This window comes from Drosophila eugracilis, unplaced genomic scaffold, assembly GCF_018153835.1.
Source record: "Drosophila eugracilis isolate 14026-0451.02 unplaced genomic scaffold, ASM1815383v1 contig_401, whole genome shotgun sequence".
NCBI classification, from domain to species: Eukaryota; Metazoa; Arthropoda; class Insecta; order Diptera; family Drosophilidae; genus Drosophila; species Drosophila eugracilis.
In genome coordinates this window covers 150,026-173,891 of record NW_024573263.1, presented here as the reverse complement: position 1 = coordinate 173,891, position 23,866 = coordinate 150,026, and the positions used below count along the sequence as shown (strand labels likewise).

The 23,866-nt window shown below is 40.0% G+C and overlaps 1 protein-coding gene across 1 annotated transcript in view; it reads right to left on the bottom strand.

The window, feature by feature from the left end:
- Nucleotides 1-9,805, bottom strand: part of LOC108111664 — a 93,324-nt gene extending 83,519 nt beyond the window's left edge. Inside the window, 1 exon segment of the mRNA XM_041818859.1 lies at nt 8,721-9,805. The gene's annotated coding sequence lies outside the window, so the exon portion shown is untranslated.
- Between the last annotated feature and the right edge of the window lie 14,061 nt (nt 9,806-23,866).

Genomic DNA, 23,866 nt, shown 5'->3' with positions numbered 1-23,866 from the left:
TCTACAATTTTTAACAAAAAAAGAAAAGATGAAGACACCTTTTCAAATTAGCAAATTTTATCGAAAAATTGATTTCTGGAAAATGAAATGATGATTAAACATTAAACATTTAATCTTACCGCTTAAAATGAATGAAAGGAAGCCGTTTTTCTCTCAGTACAATGACTAATGCAATGCCTTGTCACATTTTAGTATAATTAGATCTCTTTCCTCTCTGCTGACCCACTAATGAAGAAGAAAGTTCTACCCAACATAGTTCAAGTCACTAATTTAAAGCAGCCAAGTCACTGTTTGGTGGGTCTTGGGCATCCGCCATATGTTTCTCGATTTGTTTGCCTTTCTGTGTTTATTTATTTATTTATTTGTATTTACTTATCAGCGGCACGGCGGCGTCTCTAATTAATTTTTTTTTCTTCTCTGAAAATCGGTGGTCGTTCTTGTTGTTGTTGTTGTTGTTGCTGTTCTTTTTTCGATACTTTTTCGATGGCCAACAGAAGAGATCCGGTCCGAGCTGCCCACCTACTCTATAGGTATAAATATATGTATATATAGCCGGGAAACTAATTAAGTCACAAATACATAACGCCAGCTTTTATCAGACGAGATAAAAATTACAAAAAAAAATAAAAAAAAAAAAAAAAAATACGAAGAAAAAATGAGAAAATGAGAAATAAAATCAAATGGAACTAGCCTGGCGCTATCTTGGAGTGAATTTAAAAAAAAAGAAGATTATCAGCAACAACAACAGCAACTGCTTTTTATCAGCAGCTAATGAGTGCCTGTGATAAGAGAAATATATATAAAAAAGTAAAACAGAGAGAGAGAGAGAGAGAGAGCTACGCACGTGTGAAACAAAATACTTTAAATCAATATTTCCGCTCGGCCATCGAACGACCATCAATCACCGGACTCGAGTGTCCCGCAATAATATTTATAATAACTTTAAAACGATTTTTTCGCGCGCAGCCGAATGCCTTTCAACGTTTTCAATTTCATTTGGCTGCCTTTAATTGCCGAAATCAATTCAAAAGCCAGTTGAACGCGTTAAAAGCAACTACACAGAGGCACCAAATAAACAAAATACAAAATACAGAAATTCAACCGAAAATTTCAATAATTATTAACAAGACGGCGGCGAGTTCATTAGCGCCGCAGGCAACCAAACGAATATATGGCTATATATGTATGTATATATGCTCAGTTTTTAATGAAAATACAAATAAATGTTGGGTAATTAAGACTTGTCTTTCATACTTTGTAGTGGCCAGTTCTGGGTGTTCGAAATAAAATCACTAAATGTACGTAATGTACGTCTGCACAGGAAGAAATATCTGAGGAATTTGAAGATCGAAAATGAGGTTTTGTCTTAAATGAGAGCCAGAATGTGACTAATTGGGAAATATTGCATGACAAACTAAGTGCTTCACCACAAACATGACATTCCCAAACCATTTCTTCTCATTTTTTATGTCTTTTCATTAAAAAGTATAATTTGAATAATTATGTTATGAATGAAATAATATGAAAGCCAAGCTGATAATGTTTTTCTCTGTGCTTTGGTGGCAGAAAGGCGTTTCAAAACTTGTTCGACAACTTGATTTGGTCTTTACATATCGACTAGAATCGCGAGTCAGCACCATATACACTACCATATGCGATAATGCTGGGAGCACATGATATAATATAATTGGAATGCGCCGCACACAGACGGCACAGAAACGGTGGAAAACTATCTGCTGGGTTTCCACACACACACACACACACACATTATCAGGCTCGGGCTTGGCTTACCGAGAATCATGCTCGGGCCGCAGTAAATTTCCATAAATTTACATGCTATAAATCAAATTGAAAATGTGTTTTCCTCGATGATCGCAACTCTTTTCCTTATCTCCAAAGGCTGTCCTCTCCTCTCTCTCTCTCTCTCTCTCTCTCTCTCTCTGGCGGTCTGTCTTTCAGTTGAGAAGACTGCATCGACTGCCACTGCCACTGCTGCTGTTGCAAACTAAACACTGAAGGCTTATCAGTCGAGTTCAGTGCAGTTGTCTTGCTGACAAAGTGCAGTCAACTCTCGTTTGAGCTGCATTTCCCCCGCAAGACATCTTGACGATGACTAACTTTTAAGAGCCCACGCACTGGGAGCTTGTGGTTTATTATTTGGTTAAAGAACGACGCAGCACAGACGGCACAAATAATGGCCAATACTGACGTTCCGAAAGCGATGAACTCATTCACTTATTCATTCATGGAGAAAAGAACTAGTAACTAGTATTAGTCGACTAAAAAGTACCCCTCATACACGAAGTCTAACGAAAACATCTAAGTTGAAATTCATTCTTTAAATATTCTTTATATAAAATGATTTTCTATTTTAAATCAGTTAGCAAATTCTAACAGTTTATAAAAGTTTGAGAAGGTTGTGAAAGATTCGCCACTTTTGTAACAGTCCTACTACCTCCTACACTCCACACTTCCCAGGGTATTACCAACAGAAAACAGTCGCTTTATTGACTGGCCGCTAAAATGTTCTGAACACGCCTAATGGACTTCTCAGCTGTCTGTGGAAGGAAATGCTGCAGCCGCAATAATAAAAAACGTGCAAAACATCAGCAACAACAGCAGGAAATTCGCAGCTCGAAGTCGAGAGACATACGTTCAGGTTCGATCGTATGACTAATTCGCACTGTTCGGTGATAAAGTTCACAAAGTAAATTTGCACACGCTCAGTTCGAAATTGCTCTGCTCTCGATACCTCGCAATTTCGTTTAACTTTTTTTTTTACAGCTTTTACCCCAGCAATTACGTCACCGGAGAAGCGAACGTCTTTAGCGCTGTCAGCTTGTCAAAAAAAAAAAATGGTAAAAAATATGTACAATTTTGAGTTGGACCGACTTTCTTATTGCATTCGGCAGACGTCTGATGTACGTATATATGTATGTCTGTGAGTCAGTCTGGCGATGGCATATGGCGCTATATATTGGCTTAACCACTCGATAGCACTCTCAGCAGAAATGCACGTCTACGAAAGTATTTAATTCACTTCGAAGTCTGATGTACTATATAGGGTGAAACTAAGCCGTAAACTTACGATTCTATGGCATGGGAAAGTCAACCAACCTGCAAAGAAAAGAATAAATTAAGTTAGTATGTAATTTAAATATGAAAGGATTTAGCAAATCTTTGGATTTCACTTTCAAATGTGAGATCATCGCAGGAGAATGTTGAATGAAAGTCAAGAAAAAATGGCAAATTAAAAGGGGAATTTCCAATCGAAAACAATGGCAAAAATGGTTAGAATGTTCACCTTTTAAATGAATTTGCTAAAAGTTGATCGAAAGATAACCCCAGCACAAGCGAAGCCCATTGAAAGTTCAAGCAACTAAATCCGATTTTACAATCATCAATGAGATCATCCGCACTGCCACTCAGAGGTCATCAAAAATTATTTTTTATGGCGGCGCCATCTAATCTCTAAGGCAAAAAAAATAAAAATAAAAAACCGAGGGACGTGAGTCTATCAGAATATATGCACTCAAGAATATGTGTTTTTGTATGCATTAATCGCCTGCCTAGGACGCAGAGTTTATATACTCGTATATATACAATTTATTTACCCGCGAGTTTATCACGTAGTCATGATTCACACGAATTCTAATCGCCAGGCTTTGGCAAATAGAAAAAGGTTTTGCAATAAAAATTAACTGGGAATTAATCAATTATTGGGAGGCAAGCAATCGAGAGGGCGGCAAGCATGTAACTGAAATAAACAACAAACTTAATTAAAAACCAAAAATGGGGCGAAAAAGTAAACAAACCGCCCACACAGAAAGCACGACACTCATTCACTCAGGAACTGCAGACTACGGATTGCACAAATTGAAAAAACATACAAAAAGGCAAAGTCAAAATCAAAATCAAAATCAAAATGAAAACAAAAACAAAGGTAAAAAGCGAATTGCAGTTCGGCGTACAATGGCCATAAATATGAAATTGTATGGTAAATTAATGCTATTATAGCGTCTAAAATCCAATACATAAGAAATAGAAGAAAAATGCTTAGAAAAGAGCAGTAACAACGGCTAAATAAAGAGCCATATTTGAAGACCTTGTACGTGGGCTGCCTACACAACCAGTTCGCGGATTCAGTTTATTTCAATTTTGTGTGCTATGCCGGTCTGATGTGTTGGCCCAAACCGACTTGTCCCGGTCCGGCCAACTCCATCTCCGGCTCCAGCTATAGCTCTAGTGCACAGGGGAAAATATTAATTTATCATTAGCTTGGCTAAATAAATACTTTTAAAAGAGCCTTTAATATAATATAATATAAGAAGTTCAAAATATATTTCTTAAATCAAAAAGGCAAACTTCTCATATACATCATTTTATATTCAAAAGTTGAACCTACAGAAATCCAAAATCTATTATTGATATCTCATTCAGAAAATTCATTCCAAAGCCACTTGTGATTTACCATATAAAGCGTATAAAGTCCTTTGCCCGTATTTCTCTCTCTGTATACTACCGACTGGCTGCGGCAGCGTTTCAGTTTCTTAGTTCATATGTATACACGTATATCTGCCTCATACATATGGCGGCACTTGATTTGCATAACAAATGCAGCACAACAACAACAACAACAACAATAGCAGCTAGCAGCAGGCAAAAGCAAAAGCAAAGGCAAAATACAAAGAAGAAGGCTGGAACCGAGGTGGTGTGGTATGGCATATAGAAGCCGAGTCACTGAGCCGTGCCAAAAACAAAAGCCAGCCAAATTGCTGCAAAAATATATAGACTGGCTAAAAAATTCATCAAATGCGCACCCAAGAGTCAAAAGCTCGTCTCGCTCAATTACCAGAAATTTCACTCCATTAAGACACACACCTCGCGCGTCCATAAAAAGTGAATGTCTATCATTAAGACAATTTTTTCCAACGCTTTTTTTTCGGGGTTTTCTTGGCTGCTTTTTTCTGCTTTTTTTTTGCATCCGTCCAAAGCAGCACTTTTCCATTTCCGCTTTTATGCCAAATTAATTGAGCCTAATTACGGCAATTGAATGCTGCGGATTAGATCATCATAGAGTAAGAGACAGAGAGAGACGCAGAAAGATCACCTGCCGTGCCAGCTAGCGTGAATTAATTGGTGATTTAAGCCAAAAACAGAAATTAATAACCAAGTTCGTTAAAAAATGCTAATTTAGCTCATTTTTAATGGCGCCATAACGCCATGCCCTTCGCATATTTCCACCTTAAATTTCTAAGGTGACAAAAAAATTGCCACCAAAACCTACGCAGCAGACGTGTCACTTTGAGACAAATTGGCAAAATTTCAGGTATGCCATAAAGGGAAAACCTTAAAAAAGAAAAGTCGACTAATATTCCTACGTGTCCAACAGAACGGAGCCCTTATGTTATATATTATACCTTATAGAGGGGGGAGATTAGTTGGCGGCTCCATTAGTCAGCGGTCGTCGATTGCGTAGCACAGTGGTTGTTGTTTTCCCACCAGATTTGTTTGCATTTTCACATTTATTTATCAACAAATTACGCTGTAAACAAAAGCAAACAGACCAAGCAAACGAACCTGGTCATGGGTGTAGTACCTATAGTACTCTATAGCACTCTATGCCACATACCATACCATATACCTCAAAAGTCCGGCCAAAAGGTTAATTATGCAGCCAGAGACTAGGAATGCTCAGTACTATACTCGTACATTGTAAAGAGAAGTTAGTCAGCGAGGTTCGTCAATCATTTTCTGGATGGCTTACATGAAAATCGTGTTTGGTTTTCCAGATTGTTTTCCTTCTATTTTTTTTCTTTTGTTTTTGGTGGTCTGTGTTAAACGTTTTCCCTGCATTTTTTACAACCAAACAAATTTTTTGACAAGCAACTGACAGAAATTGACAAGCGCGGCCGAGCAATGGGCCAAAATGCTGGAAGACCGAAAAGAACCCCACAAACGATATGATGTGAGAGATGGTTCCAGCTGTGAAAAGGTCAACAATTCAGACATCCAGACATGCTGCTGGGTCTGTCGTGCAGAGTTATTGCCTTTTTTTCCACCCAACTCGTGTTGGTTGCCTCACTTTTCAACGATGTCCGAAAGAAATGAAAAGTGTGGCCTGAGAACCCGAGAAAGGCCTTTCTTCTCGGACAAACGGGCCAGCTCGGACCAGGTAATATTGACAAATTAAAAGCAGGTTAATGTGTCTTTAATGTTTTGTGTAGTTTTCTCTCGTTCTTGTTTGTGGGGTTAGGCATCATAGATCCCAACAAGAAGAAAACAAAAAATCCATTGATGCAACATATGTACGCCGGCATGTAAAAATATACATACACCAAGATCGGTGCGTATCTTTAAGAACCAACATAAACCCCAGATACAGATACTAACACGTCTGTGTGTGTGTGTGTGTGTAAAAACTGGCAGCCAAAGGCAAGGCAATTCAAAAGTCATTGAGGCGCAAAAGTCAAGCATAAATATTTCAAATAATGTTTGCTGGCCCCGCTGGCATTGGGTCTTGGCTCTTGGATCTTTGTAAACCCAAACTAAAACTGCTCGCCCTCTCTCTTTCCCCTGCAATGCTACCCCTCTCTTTCACCCACTATCAGTGTGTGCTTGTTGATGTGTGTGTGTGCTGTGTGGCATAATTTGGTGAGAGTTCGAGTTCAACAGCTGAACAAAAAACAGCATCGAGCACATTAACTTTGAAATAAGAACAACACCATAGAACCCGAATCGGTACAGAGGAAAATATTTGGAAATATATTTTCAAAATAGAATCAAAATGGAATCAAAATGAAATCAAAATAATGCATTTTTTGTATAAAAATTATTAAATATAAATAAAATACATATTTTATTATTTTATTTCCTAAAAACTAAACAAAGACTTAGTTTTTATAAAACTCCAATCTTTAATATCGAATCAACATTATATAACATTTTCTTTCGGTGTAAATAGTACGGAAAATTGAGAATAGAGAATAGAGGAAGCACTGAGAACGGAGCACAGAAAACCGGAGGGAGCTCCCAGCACGATGAGATGAAAAATTCTAGGGGGGTGAGCAAGATAGAGAGGCGTCCGTAATAGACGATGTCTACGCTGATGACCTCAGTTAAAAATAAATAATGCCTTACATTGTTTGGAATTAGTGGCTGTTTTTGGGCTCCAGACTGTAGATGGATCTCCGAGATTCTGGCCGTAAGTTCAGGGTGGCGCTCAGTGATCGGTGATCATGAAGATGCTCTCATAAGGTTGGCGACAATAAAATAAAAACAAAACAAAACATGGGGCGCCCAAACAAATCATTTTGTCAACTCAGCCTGTGTACGCCGGCAGCTGGAGATGGGACATGCATATTTGTGTAAATTCTTGTACGACATTTATCACACACGAAATTGATGAACCTGCCCCGCCTGATAAATGTTTGTGAGCAGCGTGACAGAGGGAAAGCGATTCACTTAAATCGGAGAAAATCTGTGGAAGAGATTAACTTCTAAGCTGCTGAATTGGGTATAACATTGTTTTATTTAATTAAAAGTAAGAGGAGATTTGGAGAAGAGAGATTAGCTTCTTAGTATGCGGATTTAAGGCTCTTATCTGATTGTTTGTTTTGTTTTGAAAGATATTCATGTGTAACTGATTTATTTATTAAATATTCTTAAGGTCTGAAGTGGAATTTATCTGGTAAGAAGTTTTTCCACTATTTATATTAACTTTTAGACCCTAATTACACTTTTTGAATGTAACTTTAATTAGTATTTCGGGTTTCCCCATCTCAAAGAAGAATGCCAGGCCAGCCGAAATATTATTTTAGTTTTATTTGCCTCAAAATTTGCTATTTTATCAACCACCCAGCACAAGTGTTTCGCTGTGAACTTATTTACATACTTATCGGTACATATGTGGAGTATAAACAACAAAGGCACAAAAAAAAACTGAATACAAAACGAGTTTATATATATGTATATATATAAGGTGGCTATGGCTATGCTGTAAAATTATAAAGGGCGGACCATATCAAGAGTTGCTGTTATGGCAGACAAAACGGGTCGCCAGTGTCTCGGGGGTTAAAACAAAAATAAACGATCGACACCGATGACGCACCATAGAACCGGAAATTCAGTATTCTGAGTTCTCAATAACTATGCAAATCGAATTGTTTGTGCACTTTCGGTGATTATTCCCATGGAATTAAAAACAAATACTAGGAGGGGAAAAACCACCACTATCGACAAGAGTGTAAACAAACTGCACAGCGATTATGATTTATGAATCGAAATAAAACGCTGACAATTCAAAAAGGCCAGCGGAAATGGTAGAGAAAACCGATCAGAACCGAAAAAACGATTTCAGATAACTCGAGAAACTGAGTGAAACGCGTCGCTCAGATAATGCAAGCGACTAAACTAACTGTAAACATATATAATATAGGTTATCACTATCATTTTCAGCTTGCAGGTGACAAGATAAAGTGCTAGAAAACACCCAGAAATTCAGGTACAATTTTCTTCGGAGAGTGAAAGTAACTGCCGCGAACCCAGCGACAATCACAAGATGTATCTAAGACCTCTGACGTTTCGTTCTAGGAAGCCCTGAAGCCACAGATAAACAGCTAAGATCTAGAGATCTGCAGATCTTTATGGGCTGGCAGATAAGCTGGTTCTTTCTTATGTTTACCCAAGTCCCAAGATAAGAGACCCGAAGCTCTATTTACCTTTTTAGATGGGTTTCCAGCTGCTGATCGTCGGTCGGGAAGAGAGTATCTCTTACTTTTGCTTTAGATTTAATATATCTTTTGCTTTCACAACACCTTCGAAAATTCCATAAACACCAAATAGAATTTCGCTTTTGTATATTTCTTCACAAAAACTTTTCTTTTCGTATAATTTCTCTTTGAATTTCGTTATTTCGTTTTTTATTCCATTTCTTTTTGGTAAATTTGTAAATTTTTTTTTTTTGTAATCACTTGTATTTATTTCTCGTTTTCAACAACAACATTTCGTCATGTTTTTTTCTATGGGGCGTACAAAAAATGTAGTAAACGTAATCGAAAACAAAAGCACACGTTCTCCCTCGCGAGAGGGAGAGAGACGGCTGAGGCAGTGGCAGAAAGGGAGAGATATAGATAGGGGGGAAACAGAAACAGAAACAGAAACACACGCACACTGTATGAAAACGGAACCGAACCGCAAAGAAAACCGATTTTTATGCACTATTTAGCTTTATATTTTTTCCTGTTTAAAGTTTTCTTTGCTTTTTGATGAAAGGAAAAAATGAGTAAAAAGAGTAAATATTTTTTTTTATTAACTTTATATAGAAACCCGTGCGAAATTCAAGCCCTACAAACGAAGCGTTTGTTTTGTTTGCAACTGCAATTTGCGAGCTTGTTTTTCATATTTTCTCTTATTTGTTGTTTAGGAAAACAAACGATTTCTTTATTGTTAAATGGAGAGTGTTGTTTTAAATCGCGATCGTGTGAGTCTGCCTCTGTTTATCGCGTTGGTTTTTTGTTTTCTGTTTTTGTGTTGACTCCGAGAAATTCGTTCACACCCGCGCTCATTCATAAAACGTATCTGAAAGATACGATCGTCACGCACTCACAGTTTCGTCACTCTATCTGGTGACTAAATTTAATATTTACATTTTTCAAATCCATATATGTATTTCGAATTTCGTTACGCACGATTATATAGAGTAATATATTTGAAAAACGGCAATAACGCAGCCGCTCTATCGAAAACAATCCGCGAGCAAAACCGCGCAGCAACCGCTTCTGTCGAAGAAATTTTTTGAACTGAAAACGCCTTCGAACCAGCAAACCACTTTTGTTGTTTCGAAAACTCAACGGCTGTTGTTAACAGCAGCCGACTTTAACATTTAGCGGGTAACAGCGTGTTTTGTATGGCAAGATAACATGTTCGCATGGTCTTAACATGTGTGAGAATCACGATTATCGGTTAACAGTGCTAGTTAACAGACAAGAACTACAAATATCGGGTAAAATGAGAGCGAGTGAGTAACATGTTGGACTCAAACTGCGCCAACAACTCATTTCGAGACGATCGCTACATCGAACATGTTGCTGTTCGAACGGAAATCCCCTTAGAATTTCATTGAAAGTAAAACTATTTGGGAAAACTCTTCGTTTAAATGTATTTGTGAGTTTAACACACCTATTCGAGTGTGTTTGTAAATTTACACTAACAAGCGGCGATAAAAACTCCATGTTAGAGTCTTTTCTATGGCTTATTTAGTGTGTTTGCTTTTCAGATTTTATGACCCCTGAGGTTCATCTTTGTGCAGCCTCTTCCAGCGCTTATCGACTCGAATCTCCCTTAGTTCTTATCAGTGGGGCATTGTCTTATCTGTAAATTTATGGCCCAACACACATTTAATAGCATCCAGATTCCTGGAAATCGACTTAACACTTTCGTTGTCTCAATTTGATTAGCGCCTGCATTGGCTTAACACTTTTCCATCCATAAAGTTTCTGGACCACAACGAGAGGGAGGGAAACTACTTGTAATATATGAACTTGGTGATAATAAAACAAGAAGAAGGAAGAAAGGAGTGATTTGTTGAGTACTTAACTTAGATAAGTTATGAAAACTTAAAAATGTTTATTTGATTTGCTAAGAAAAACGAAACACCTGCTTAGTACCTAACTTTCAACTTTATTTATTTTCAATACTTTTAGGTTTGCAATTTATTTGATAGATTTTTTATATTTAAATTATAAACTAAATCCGTTATTATTTGTGATACAATTTTCATTCTTTATTTCTAAAAAAAATACACCTAAATTAAGGGAACACGTTTTTAATATCATAATTGGGTAGCTAACCGTTTATTTTAGAGCTCCTAACTTATAATTTAGTTCGACGTGCAGAGAGTTTGCCTTAATGACTAAGATATGTAGTTTATTGAACCCTTGTTTTTAATTTTAATCATATAGATTCACAGCAACAAGAGTGGAAATTATAAGCTATTTTGGCTTAAACATATAGTTAATTGTTTTTAGTATTCACAAGACTAAGAACTTTTTAGGATTATAAATCATCCTTAAAAAGGAGAATGAACTCTCCTGAGCAAATTGTTGAATGAACCCAGACTGCTAACAACAATTCGTCAGGATTAGCCGTGTCAACTCTTTCCTGTTTCTGTGCCATCTCCTTCGTTTTCCCACTCTATTAGCTTTACTTTTCATTCCTCTTTCATATTCTTTCTTTCCCCAATCCCTTCGCATTTCATAACGTTTTTAGGTGTGTTTGTCGGTCTCATCCTTATCGAAGGTGCGCATCTACGTCACAGAGATATTCCCATAACCATTCCCGAACCGATCTACGTGCTCGGGGATTCTCGCTGGCTTTGAAATCGAAACTGCCCATTGTGTTGAAATCTAAGCAAGCGTGCGAGGAGCTCCCCAATCCCCGAGTCCCAAATCCAAACTCCATTCCATGTGATGTGCTGCATGCTTGATCGATAGCGTCTGGTCTCCTTGATTTCCAACGAAAGGTAAACACAACAAAAGCGAAAATATTGAGAAACAAAAAGATGCCAAGCAGATATTTTCGGGAATATTTTGAATAGTTTTCAATGCCAATGGCAGCAGGAGAAACTTAGCTTAGAGAGTGCACTGAGAGAAATGTGATCTGTTATTGATTGATATTTTTTAGTCTGCCAAAATTTTCTATTTCCATATATTTATATATTCTAATTCTTAACTTTATCTAAAATAAAACCTTAAAATAAGCAAATCTGACTTTCTGTTACATTTTCTCTCTGCACGTGTACATTTCACTTTGGCATAAATAATGCCGAATGAAATGCGATAAACAGAGTTATATATTTGCACACAGCGGGAAGCTGGCCAATAAAGTTGTATGGGATTTTCCATAATACGGCGAGCCGACTTAAGACCAAACCAAAACCAAAAAACCAAAACCAAAGCGAGTGAAAAGTGCCATAAAAAAGGCAATGCTCGCTTCGCTTTTGCACTCACTCAGCGACATCATTCTGTTAATGGTCGCACTGTCTCCAAACGGTGCGATATGCAGATTTTGTTTTTGGTTTGCTTGAGAGCGTAGTGAGTATAGAGGGGAATCCCCCTGATTTGCCGCACCCCCCTAAATGCATTTGCGCCATTTGTTGGCCTTGCCGTTTGGCTGATAAGTCAAGTTTTTATGGACGCGCGCGCATTTAACTTGATTATAAACGACGGCAGGCGACCGGGCCATATAAAATCGCTTTTCATTATGGTCGAGGCATGTGAAATTAATAAGCTAGTCAGCCGACCAGCCGGGCGGGCCAACATTTTTGCCAAAAAAAAAAAAAAAAAAAAAATCTTAACGCTCGATACCGCCGCAGCCAAGTTCGTTGCCTAAGTCTTTTGTTTTGCTACGGCCTTTTGATGTATTTTTATTTTTCGCCAATACCCAAAAACTCCCCGCTGCGCGTGTTTGTGGGCAAACAAACTCCAAAAGACGCCTTAAATGTTCATTAATTCAAATTGATTCTAATCGCGACGCCTTCATTAATCTAAGCGCCACCCCACGCAATGCATTTCTATTGGCCGCAAATTATTTATTGATGAGCCTGGGCTGCGAAATTGTTGCTGCCGGATTCGGTTGCAGCCACACAATTGCATGATTAATGGGGCGGATACCTGGAGAGTGTCCATGGAGATTCCAGGGAGTCGCAGAATAGGGACCCTTGTTCTATGACAAACGATCGTATTTATGGCTCTATTCACTCCATCCCCAGGTAGTCACGTCTCTGCGCGTGTTTGCCATTCGCCTTTGGAATCCTTGGCTAGTTCACTTCCGCCTGCCAGCCACTTGTTACATGGCGGGCAAACAAGAAAACACATTTTAAGTGCTGTTTATTTTGACCGGGAAGCGGAGAAGCAAACTCGACTTGTCGGAGGAGATAAGTCTTTCTGGTCCTTCAATTACAAATGCCAGACAGCAGGCCAGCCAGCTATAAACTGACACATCGCGCTGAGTCGACTTAGCGAGTGACTCAGGGGCTGTGTAAATATGTGGATCATACATATCTCCCCAAAAAACTGTGCTACAGGGCACTGAGAGAGATGTGTTCTACTAGAATTTATAATAAGGTAAAGGAAAATCTTAAAGAAAGTTAAAAATAATGATGGTTAACGAGGCATATATTTTACGGGTAAAAAAGAAATGAAATAATAATTTTATTCTTTGCTTTTTGGATGTTTTCCATTATCAGTTCTTATTCTTCTTATATCTGCAAATATATTTCCCTCAGTGTTCCATCTCAAAACAAAGCAAAAGCTGTGTCAACAAGCGGTATCGGGTCAGCTGCTTTCTGGCCAAAGGAGACAAAGGAAGCGAAGCGAGTCGAACCATTCAAGGTTGCCCCCCACAACTTTGGGTCAAGCGATCCGAGAGCAGCGTGAAAATCTTGTTAAGCATTTAATGCCAATGAGCAAATATAAATCAACATGACAAATGACCGAAAATTCTGGGCGACAACATCGCAGCCTTTAAAGAAACACCAAAGCAACAAACAAGGGCGACAAGAGTGTTGGCTGTTGCGTTGTACTTGCTGCACTCTCTTGCACGGTGGCTGCCTTTGTTATTGTAATTGTAATTGTTATGCTGCTACAAGCCATTGTTGCGCCAACCAAAATCTGCATAAATGGGTCAGCGATCAGCATTCAACTGCCGCCGGCGGTGGTTTTACCTTTGCCTTTGTGTACTTGTTACGCCCGCCGGAGCAAAACTCATTGAACCCCATTGAAAGTGTTTCTTTTTCTCATACTTAACAAGCTTGCGTATGCATTGAAAAGATATTCCCAGTTTCATGGATTAAGCAAAGTATTAGTAACTGCTAGAGTTTTATATTACTGCGGGATTAGGAGAGGCAATCTTTTTAGATATAGTTCAGCGACCCTTTGGTAAGCCAAAACCATAAAAAATGATTAAAATATGTGTAAAGTTTGTATTTTCTTTCCTTCTTGATCAGCTGAACATTTTAAATATAAAATAAAAAAATATACAGCCCTAACAGCCGGAGTATTTAAAGACATTCAAACTAGTTTTGGATTTGCTTATCATGTAGCTCCCCCTTTTTTCCAACAATGAGAAACATAAGCACAGCCCATTGTTTTGCCATCGATTCGTATTATTTGCGTCTTGTTAAGCTGCATTGCCAGATGCCTACAAATGGCTATCAACACCATGTGTCTTTTGCATTCCGGGAAGCTCATATTTCGAGAATTTTTACAATGTGCGAATCTGCTTGTTGCTGGTGCTAAGTTCACAGCCGCCATGAATTTGCGGCCAAGACCTTGCTGACAACATTAGACCCTGAAATAGGCGGCCGGAAAACTTGCTGACAGCATGTGGTGAAAACACCGCCCGGAGGAAAAGCAAAAGAGAAAAAGGGAGACCCATACATGCCGATGCCGATGCATCGCCTCCAATGTATTTGGCAGCCACATCCACACTCGATTATATTTTTCGTGGACTTTCGTGGTGTTGCTGCCATCGCCGCAGCCGCCGCCGCCGTGTCTGCGCCGGATCAACTGGCTCTGTAATTATAGAGAACGCTCGCCGTGTCACAGTTGCCACATAAATCAAACCACTGGCGGAAAAGTCAGTCAGCCGGCCAAAGTTGCTGCTGTTTTAAAGCTGCTAATACACTTCAGAAAAAATAGTTCTCTTTGGAAAATAATAGTCTTCAAAGTGTGTTTAAAAGTTTGAAAACATTAGACATTAATCTAAATAACAATTAAGAATGGTAGTGGTAGCTTCGTCAGGTTTTGTGGCTATCTCTCTATTGATAAGAATTAATGAGAAAATTTTCCACCTTTAAGTTTGGAAATTTCCTAGAATTTTCCAAGTGTACTTGCCACGCGCCAGTTGGCTTTCTGGAATCATAATTCAAGACCACTCCGACTTGCTCGGCAGCCAGTTTTCGGCTTTTGTGTTGAACTTTTCGCACGCCACAACGATTGGCCGTGGCATTGGCAGCGTCTTGTGGCATCCGTCTTTGTAATTAGGCGTTCATAATTAGCCAGGCTGAGCGATTTTTTACAACATAGGAAAAGGCGTCGCTCTCACGGGCTTTAGAAAGTTTTTGTTTTAATTTTATTTTTATTTTTGCTTTTTTTTCGTTCGTAAACTAGCTGATTATTAGCACGATAGCATTTAATTAGATTTTGGCCAGCGGACAGAAAGACAGGCAGACACTATAACATTGTGAAAGGCGGCCAAAAAAAACTCTGAGGCTGGCAGAGATCTGGGCGCAGTCACAGCTCATTAGACGCCAACGCTCGACAATTGGGGGATTTTTTTTGCATATGCTCGTTTCCGTTTGCTAGAAAAAAAACTGCACAAAAAATCAGAAAAACTTGTAATTTATAGTACTCAAAAGAGAGCTGCTCTGAGCGGCCTTGATCGCCGGCGGCGAAGCGAGACCAACTATAGTTGGGCCAACGAAAATGTTGCAACGTTTGTTCTGCTGATTGTTTTGTTTATTTGTTGGTGTTAGGCAAAACATAATCATAAAACTGTAAACACGAAATGCATAAATTGCAAGTCGAGAGGCATCGACTGCCGCGAAAAGGCAAAAAAGCAGCGGAGGCTGCACTTAACCCAGTTCGCTGGCCGGTCTGCCATTTACCATTTACCATTTACCATTTGCTATTTACCATTTAACAACTGCCGTGTTGCATGTCGCGGGTCCATTGATTGCGTCGTTTTTAGATCCGCTGACTAGACAAACAAAGGCACAGCCCACAGCCGCTCTGTTCTCCTAGCCTTAACTCGAAGCTCGGCTCAGGTGCGTCCCCATAAAAAAAGGTGACAACAAGTGCAGGGCGCGTTTATGGTCGCGCTCACGCAAAAATATCACGAAATCGCCTTCAAGTTTCGAAATATTTTAGTGTATTTACCAGGAAACCAAAGACTTTGCAGAAAAGTGAAGACGGAAACCATTAAAAGTTCGTTGATATATTAAGTTTGTTCTGATTTTCACTTTTTGGCTATTTTCATGTTTGCTTGTAAATTAAGGGACTATGAAAGCAATATATTTCAGAATAAGTTTGACTTTTTCATATCATTAGTATCAAATGAAATAGTTTATTGAATGTTCTTTTATTAGTCTCCATATTTATGCGTGAATTATTTAAAAAATAGGGGTTTCGTGTAGAAAAGTCACTTCTACGAGTCAAAGGCAGATAAGACTATAGGTCCCACATCAAAACCAAGCCTTATCGAATGCCCCTATGCTGCGAGGGTGGTCCAAGTGCGGTAGCTGGAATGACAGCAGGATGCAAAAGTGGCGGCCACAGTAGCTGGCAACCGCACAGGAAGCATGGACACATGCAAATGCAAATGCCGTTTGTGGGGGGACAACGACAGCCAAAACGACAACGGCTTCATCACCTGCGGGCAAACACAACCGGACAGTGTCTGGCGGGGAGTGGGGGCGTTACAGACAATTTGGGGCGTGGCCAGAGTGCCGCCTGGCTAATTTCTAAACACAAATTTACCCATCCGCTGATGTACAGTTAGAGAGAAAAAAATTATAAAATATATATATATATAAAAAAACGCGCGCCAAGATGTCTGCAAGTGTTGCACATCGCACAGATGCCAGCGCCGTGATACAAAGCCAAAAGGCCAGCAGCAGCATCAGCAGCAATATCTGCTGCAGCAGCACAACAGCAACATTGGCTAAAAACAAAAACAATGGTGGCAGCTGCTACCGCCGCCACAAAACATAATCTCTGGCGATATCTCAGCAGCGGCATTCGTGTGGCTTCCTTGGGCGGGCAGCACCAGCACCACCTCTTCCCCCTATACCGCACCTGCACCACCCACCCCCTAAAAAATAAAGAGACACCCCACCAATCCCCTTGCAACGACTGTCTAAGTAGCTGGTTTGTTTTTATTATTTTTCCTTCGCTTTCCGTTGCATCGCCGGCGGGCTTAGTTTGCTCTTTTTTCTTCTTGTATTTTTTGTTGTTGTTATTGTTGCTTTGCTGGCCGGCGTCCGTAACTAATAAAAATTTCAATTTGTACGCTAAACGGTTATTGACGTATTACCGCTTGGCCAACATCCAGCGAAGAAAACCGGGAGACAGGCTGAGGTAGCAGCAACGCCTTTAGTTATTGTTTCTGCTGGTTCAGAGCAACGCCTTCGTAATGTTTTATTCATTGCGAAACTCCAACCATAACGAAAATTCATCTAAGTCTGTGTGTGATAGAGCTTTCCCAAATCGAAAATAAAAACTACAAAGAAAAGGTAGTGGAAAAACTACAAAAATCAAATTCAGATTTTAAACAACATTTGAACTTTCGTCCTTGACATTGTTTAATCAGCCCCACCTGGTTAACAAAAAGAAGTCCCCCTGAGATTCCACTTCCGGCCGCATCTTAATTATACTCTTCTTATTTTGTGCGGCCAAATAATTGTCTATCTTTATGGTAATTACAGTAACTGGCTTAATTATATAACCCGAGTGTCTCCGTACAATTTGCGGGTCCGTGATGCGGCATGAAATTAACTTGAAGTACGCCTTAATGTCAAAACCGATTTTCGAGGGGCTTGTCCGCTTGAAATACAAACATAGAAAAAATGCTGAATAAAAAAATTGGTCTTAAATTGGAGAAGATAAAAACGGAATCTGACGAGGTACGCCATTAAGCTGATTTGCGATTTGTGATTTGCGATTTGCCAATGCTAATTTTGGTCAAATAAACTGGGACAGGCTGTGGGAAAATGTATGACAGCGAAGGTCAAATTACATAAAAATCAGCAAATTATTTAACTAAAAAGTGGAACTTTCTGGGCCATGGTTTATAGACAGGTTAAACAGTTCATAGAGTCAATCATCCAGTTTGGTAATTTCTTCAAAAATATAATAACTCATAATGAGACTGAACTTGATTAAACATCTTGAAGTACAAGTTCATGTTGGAGCTGATTTACTGGTATAACGATGATCAGGATGCAACATGCGCATCAGCTAGTAAATATATATACACATTTTTTAGGACTCCTTCTTGTAAAAACATTTATTGCTGGAATAAAAACATAAACTTTTGTATGCAATTCCCGATCTTATATCGTATAAACAAGCAAAATCTTCTTCATCTTTCTCTCAACACAAACCCAACCGCACAAGGACACCCAATTTGCATATTTTTCTTGGCCAGTCAAGGCTGAATTTTGTGAAGTCATTCCTCAAGCAATCAAATCTTGAACCCGGAAAGCTCTTGATAGCAAAAATACAAGGCCTTCGCCAGGCTGGCAGTTCAGTTCGTCAGACAAAGGCTCTGCAGCACTCAGTCCTGTTTTGTGGCACCCCAAGCAATCGGCAATTAAGGCTGTCCCGGCTCGTTTAATAAACATATATTTTCCATTTAATTAACTTCCTTAAATGTTTAACATGTTTTTTACATAATTATTGCGCACTGCCTCCGCAAACAACAACTACCACGAGAAGCAGCAGCAACTTTGAATTGAATGAATTAAACAATGACAGCGAACTGGAGCTGAACTGAAAAAAGAGCAAATTATGTGGGTCACCCACCGCAGGCGAACTGTAATGTAAAGGAGATCAAGACAAGCGATGGACATAAAAGGCTAAACACATCCAACTGTACACTCGAATAAAGATCACGATTAAATGAGTGCACAATTGGATCAAATTTGCGCCACAGTCGGGTTGCTGTAAGAAGTAAAAAGCGCAGGAAAGCCTGGCCAAAACCAAAAACCAAAAGCCAAATGCCCAACTCCCAGGCTCATAAAGGTGCAGGCTCCTCTTTGTCGTTGCTGCCGAGGCAGTAAAATTGAATGCGTGTGGGTTGCAATGTGACACATACTGTCATTATTACCAAGCAACAACCTCTAGCGGCCAACGGCAACAAAACAACAAAACGACAAAACACCACTGCGACGGGGCCAACTCGGTCTCATATTACCAACTGCAGTTTTGGTGGCTCGTTACGGGAAAAGCCGCTCTGCTCCAAGGAAACGAAAAAAAGGAGAAAAAACCCAAGCCAGGAGTATTTGGCCTAAGAAATTTATGCATTATGCAATGTCGTCGCTTTTTCAGGCTAATTTCTGTGCTTTCCTACAACTTCATGGGCAGTGGGAGGCTAGCGAAATCCGAGAGAGAGCCCCATCAACCAATTAACAGATGAGGCAATTACGGCACCCGACCTGGAGAAGCTCTATTTCGCAGTTGGCTAATTGGGAGGCGAAAGAATTATCTCACGAGGTTATCTTCCTGTAGATAATCAATTGTATTGATTTTATTTTTTAAAGAAATATTGAAAATGATAATAGAAAAATATATAAAAATATTAATATTTATTGGAATTTATAATAATAAATAAGTTTTGTGCTTATAAGCATTAAATATTTTATTTGTAATACCAGTTTGCCCTTTTTCAAAAAAAGCAGCAGAGATGCATACATGATTTTCCCAAAAGCACTTCATAATTCCAGCTAACCACATTTGAAAGTCCTCTCCTGTGGCAAGCTTCTTTTGTACCGCACACAATGCCACCCAGGATAGGCCGAACTAATTCAGAGTTATGCCAGGCGAAGAGACACAAAATGTGTTTCTAATTTTTGCTAGTGAAAGCCAAGAAGGCAGTGACAGCGACAGCAGCAACAACTAAGGTAGCAGCAACATCAGCAACATCAGCAACTTTAGCGACTTCAGCGAGTTGAGCAACAACGACAAACATTGCCACTGATTAGCCACTGGTAGCCAGGAATCCTGTTGCCCATGGAAACTTGGCTGCTCTGGCACCTTGGCAAATGGCAATAAATTTTGCACTTGAAATAAAAAGTAATGCCTGGAAATTGTAACATAAAGCAACTGTCACACATAAAAATATCAAACTAGCTTTCGGAGGGAGCCGCTGTGGCATGCACCAATGTAGGCAATGCACCAAGAAATACACAAACACAACTGACTGACTGGCAACTGTCACTTTTGGCCAAGTTGCATGTCCATGGCAATTGCTACCATTTTCATTTCGTTCGGCGTTGACAATTTTTCCTGCTCTCTGCCAGTAGATTTTCAGCATTTTCAGCATTCAACATTCAACGTGCAACATTCACCCATCGGGCGTCGGCTGCGTGGGTTGGAGCTTAGTGAAAATTGGCAAAAATATTTGGTCAAAATGTAAAAGTTATGGCCAAAGCATTTTCTCAGGGGGAAGGGGGTGGGTATGAGGACCAAAAACGGCAACTGCAACTGCAACGTCTGGCGAAATGTTAATTTACGATTTCAATTTGGCGGCCGTTGCAAGAGCGGCACATAATTTATGCGCCTTAATTGAGCGGGTCGGTAGACAAAAGGAGGAGGGGGAGAGGCGGTGTCTTGAGCGGGTGGTGCAGCAACTTGAACTTCACAAAAGTTATGACATGAAAGTCGGTTAGTCACGTCTGCAGCGCCTGCTGCATGTTGCATTTGACACACATTCGAATCGACTCTACTGGTAGATGGAGATTGGATACTGCAGATGGAGATGGAGATGCAGATGGATGGATAGACGGGCGGTGGGTTGATAGGTTGCTTGCCTGGCTCAAGGTCACCAAACGCTGCCTGCCCGGGGCTCATTAATTCCACCAGCTTTCGGCCATCCGCGCTCCAGCATAAACGAGCCAATTGAAACGAATTTAAGTTAGTTGGCTGCTAATTCAAGGGCATGCTGGCCGACTGCTGCCGGAGTTGCCAGCAATTTATTTCAATTAGAAACTCATGAGGGTTCGACGCTCGCAGCTAAGTTACACTTTGTGTTAGTTTGTTGTGGGCGCGTGCATACAATCAAATGCACGCAGGGAAAAATCACAGAGCTTGGCAGGAAAATCGTTAAAATATCAATCAGTCAGACCACATTTTATAGATAATATTGCAAAATAGTTTACCATCATCAATCTTTCCACAGAAAAGGAAAATATCCAGTTAACTTTTTTAAGACAACGCAAGATTTCTTAAATTACAACTATAATACAAAAATGTTAACCTTTTCTCTCAGTGATATTCTGTGATTATATAACTTATTTTTCTTTTTCCTCGGTGCAGACAGGGTTGGGCAATCGAGCTCAATTTGAAATAAATGAGTTGTGCGCGTGCAATTCCGAGTGCAGAAGTTGGCAGTCATCATTAAGAGGCTGTTAGGCAGTTAGCCGATCAATGGGAGTTGGGAATAAGGAGTTGGGTTGCTGCAGGCAGCAGAGGTCACTGACCCGCGATGACTCAACCTGGACACATGGGAATTGGATGTTATGACCCAACAGCAGCAGCAGTATTGGCCACAACCTTCAAACAACTTTCGTAAACCCAACGATCCGAGTCCGCAAAATTCGCCAACACCTTTCCCGCCTTTCGCTGCTAGCCACATTGCTGCAGGTTAGTCAGCCATATCGGCTAAAAGTTGCAACTGCAGCAGCACCGACAGCGGTCGACTTTCCAAAGTCGCTAAGGGAAACACAAACTGCCATGCAATCCTCGGCTAATAAGCCCACCAAATGCCACCTATGTGGATTTTTCTTTATTTTCCACATAAAAATATAGAGAGAGTGAAGCCGAGCGCAATGATGCAAATTTTTGGCCAGGGCCAATAATGATTGTTATGATGCAATTGCCGGGGACCGAATAACTGCAATTGTGCGGTCCTGCCACTGCCACACAATAAAGACGCTTTCTGGCCCCTCCATTAGGCTAACTCGATTTGGGCAAACAGTCCGCCAAATTATTGTTATTTTCGCGGAAATAGCCGCAGAGATAGCAAACAAATTGAGGAAGGGGGAAGCCAAAAAAAAAAGTATCAAACTTCAAACGCTTACGAAATTGGGCGAAGAAAATTGGCAGCCCGACTATCGCACCATCTCGTTCACTCAACCGACTAGACATATGTTTTTTATAATGGCAAATTTTCGAGATTTTGTTGCCTTTTTCATAGCTCGTTCGATAGCCGATACAAATCAATCATTATACTTTGCTGGCAATGTAATTTGTACCCTTTGCTTGTTTTCACTTCCTATTAAATTATATTTGGCATTTAACGAAGCGAGGTGGGTGCACCACCAACAGCAATTGACAACAATTACAAGACAGGCGACTCCTGGAGCTATTCCGTGGGATTGGGGGATCATGGTATCCCGGGATTCGACGGGAGCAGCCCGGAGGAATAGCTGAAATGGGCTGCAGGCATCAAGCTACCCCGAAAAAAGGCGCGGCATTGACAGCTTTTTGGGCCGCAATTTGACGCACGCCCGTTGTACTAACAACAATAACAATTCCAACAACTAAGCCGAAGTCTCCCAGTCCCAAGCTGCAAATACACCAAAAGAAAGTGGCTAGTAAGAAACTCTTCTCAATAATAGTTTAAACAACAGCAAAATGTTAAAAAGAGTTCAAAATTTAACTCATAACTAATAAATTACAATTACATTCTCTTAAAAACAAAGCTAAAACTCTTTCAGATTTCTCCCAGTGCATAGTCTCCAGCCTCCTCGATGTGATTGAGTAATTTCGATTGTCTTGTGGCAGAAGTTTATCAAGCCGAATAATATTAACGACATGCCCCGGCTGCTGTTGGCCAAAAGAAAGGCAAATAATGCAACAGCCGCACGTCATTTATGGGTGCAATGTGGTGGTTTCTTTAACGGTGGTTCGGTGGTGCAGGCGTGTCCCTCCCATTGGTGCTTGATAATTTTTTCGGGTGTCGTTGGGGCAACGTTTTTAATTATGTTGCCGCATGCGGCCAAGTAAAAAGTGCATTAAAATTCGAATATATTAAGTTGAAAGTCCGGCGGGGTCTTGAACTGTGGGCCAGCATAAAATAAATTGGTTTTTACTCGCCGATGATTGCCAATCCCGGCTGTGAAGCAGGAAGACCAATGACCATGTGGCTGGTTTCCATCCATAAATCAAAGGAGTTGCATACATCGAGTTCTAAGAGCGGGCGCCCAAAACTCAAAAAAAAAAAAACACAGGAAAGTTGATCCGCCTTATCGATGGATTCTGGCCGAAGACTGGCATTCCTTTTGACATATTTTCGGAGCCGACTTATCAGTGTAACTCAATATAGCGTCGTTTAATCAACATTCTTGGGTAATTTTTGTGGATTTTTGGGGGAATTTTCGCCCTTTTGCGGCTTATGCAATTGAACAAGATTGGGCATCGATACATGCTGTGCACTTTTTCAACAACTGCTTGGAGGTTTTGGCTATCAAATTTCGCCGGGCCCCTATCCTATACATACACCACATGCCTTTAAAAGGCCCTTTAAAAACCATTAAGCCGCTGCGGCGCAAATTAATGAAGTTAAGTGACCGAAAGGGTTGCGGAGCAGTCAAAAGATTGAAAGATACAAAACGGAGACACGCTTAACAACAGTTAATGTCAGCGCAGTACTTGCAGATGGGCTGCTAAAATTATTAATTAAATCATAAATTTTATAAATTACTGTTGCATGACGCATAGGCACAGCCAATGTGCGAAAATTCAGCAATTAGCATGCTGCAAAACGCATTTGGTAGTGGCAAAGATAAAAAAAAGAAGAGAGAAACACTTTCCCAATCATCAAAGTCATTCATACGCCTTTCAACTGAACGCGCGTGCAGCCAAATGTATCTGCAAGATACAGGCGCTCGCCGTTGATATATTAATGATGATTTCTCGTTTTTCGTTCGTGTCTATTTGAATTGCATGATTCAACACTCAGCATCGACGGCAGCAAACTGCAGCTAATGTGCCACTCTATATCTATTTACATTGCCCCTATCTGTATCTCTGTTCCCCGATATCTGTGTCTCAAAGATACTGCATCTCGTGCACGTAGCTTTCTG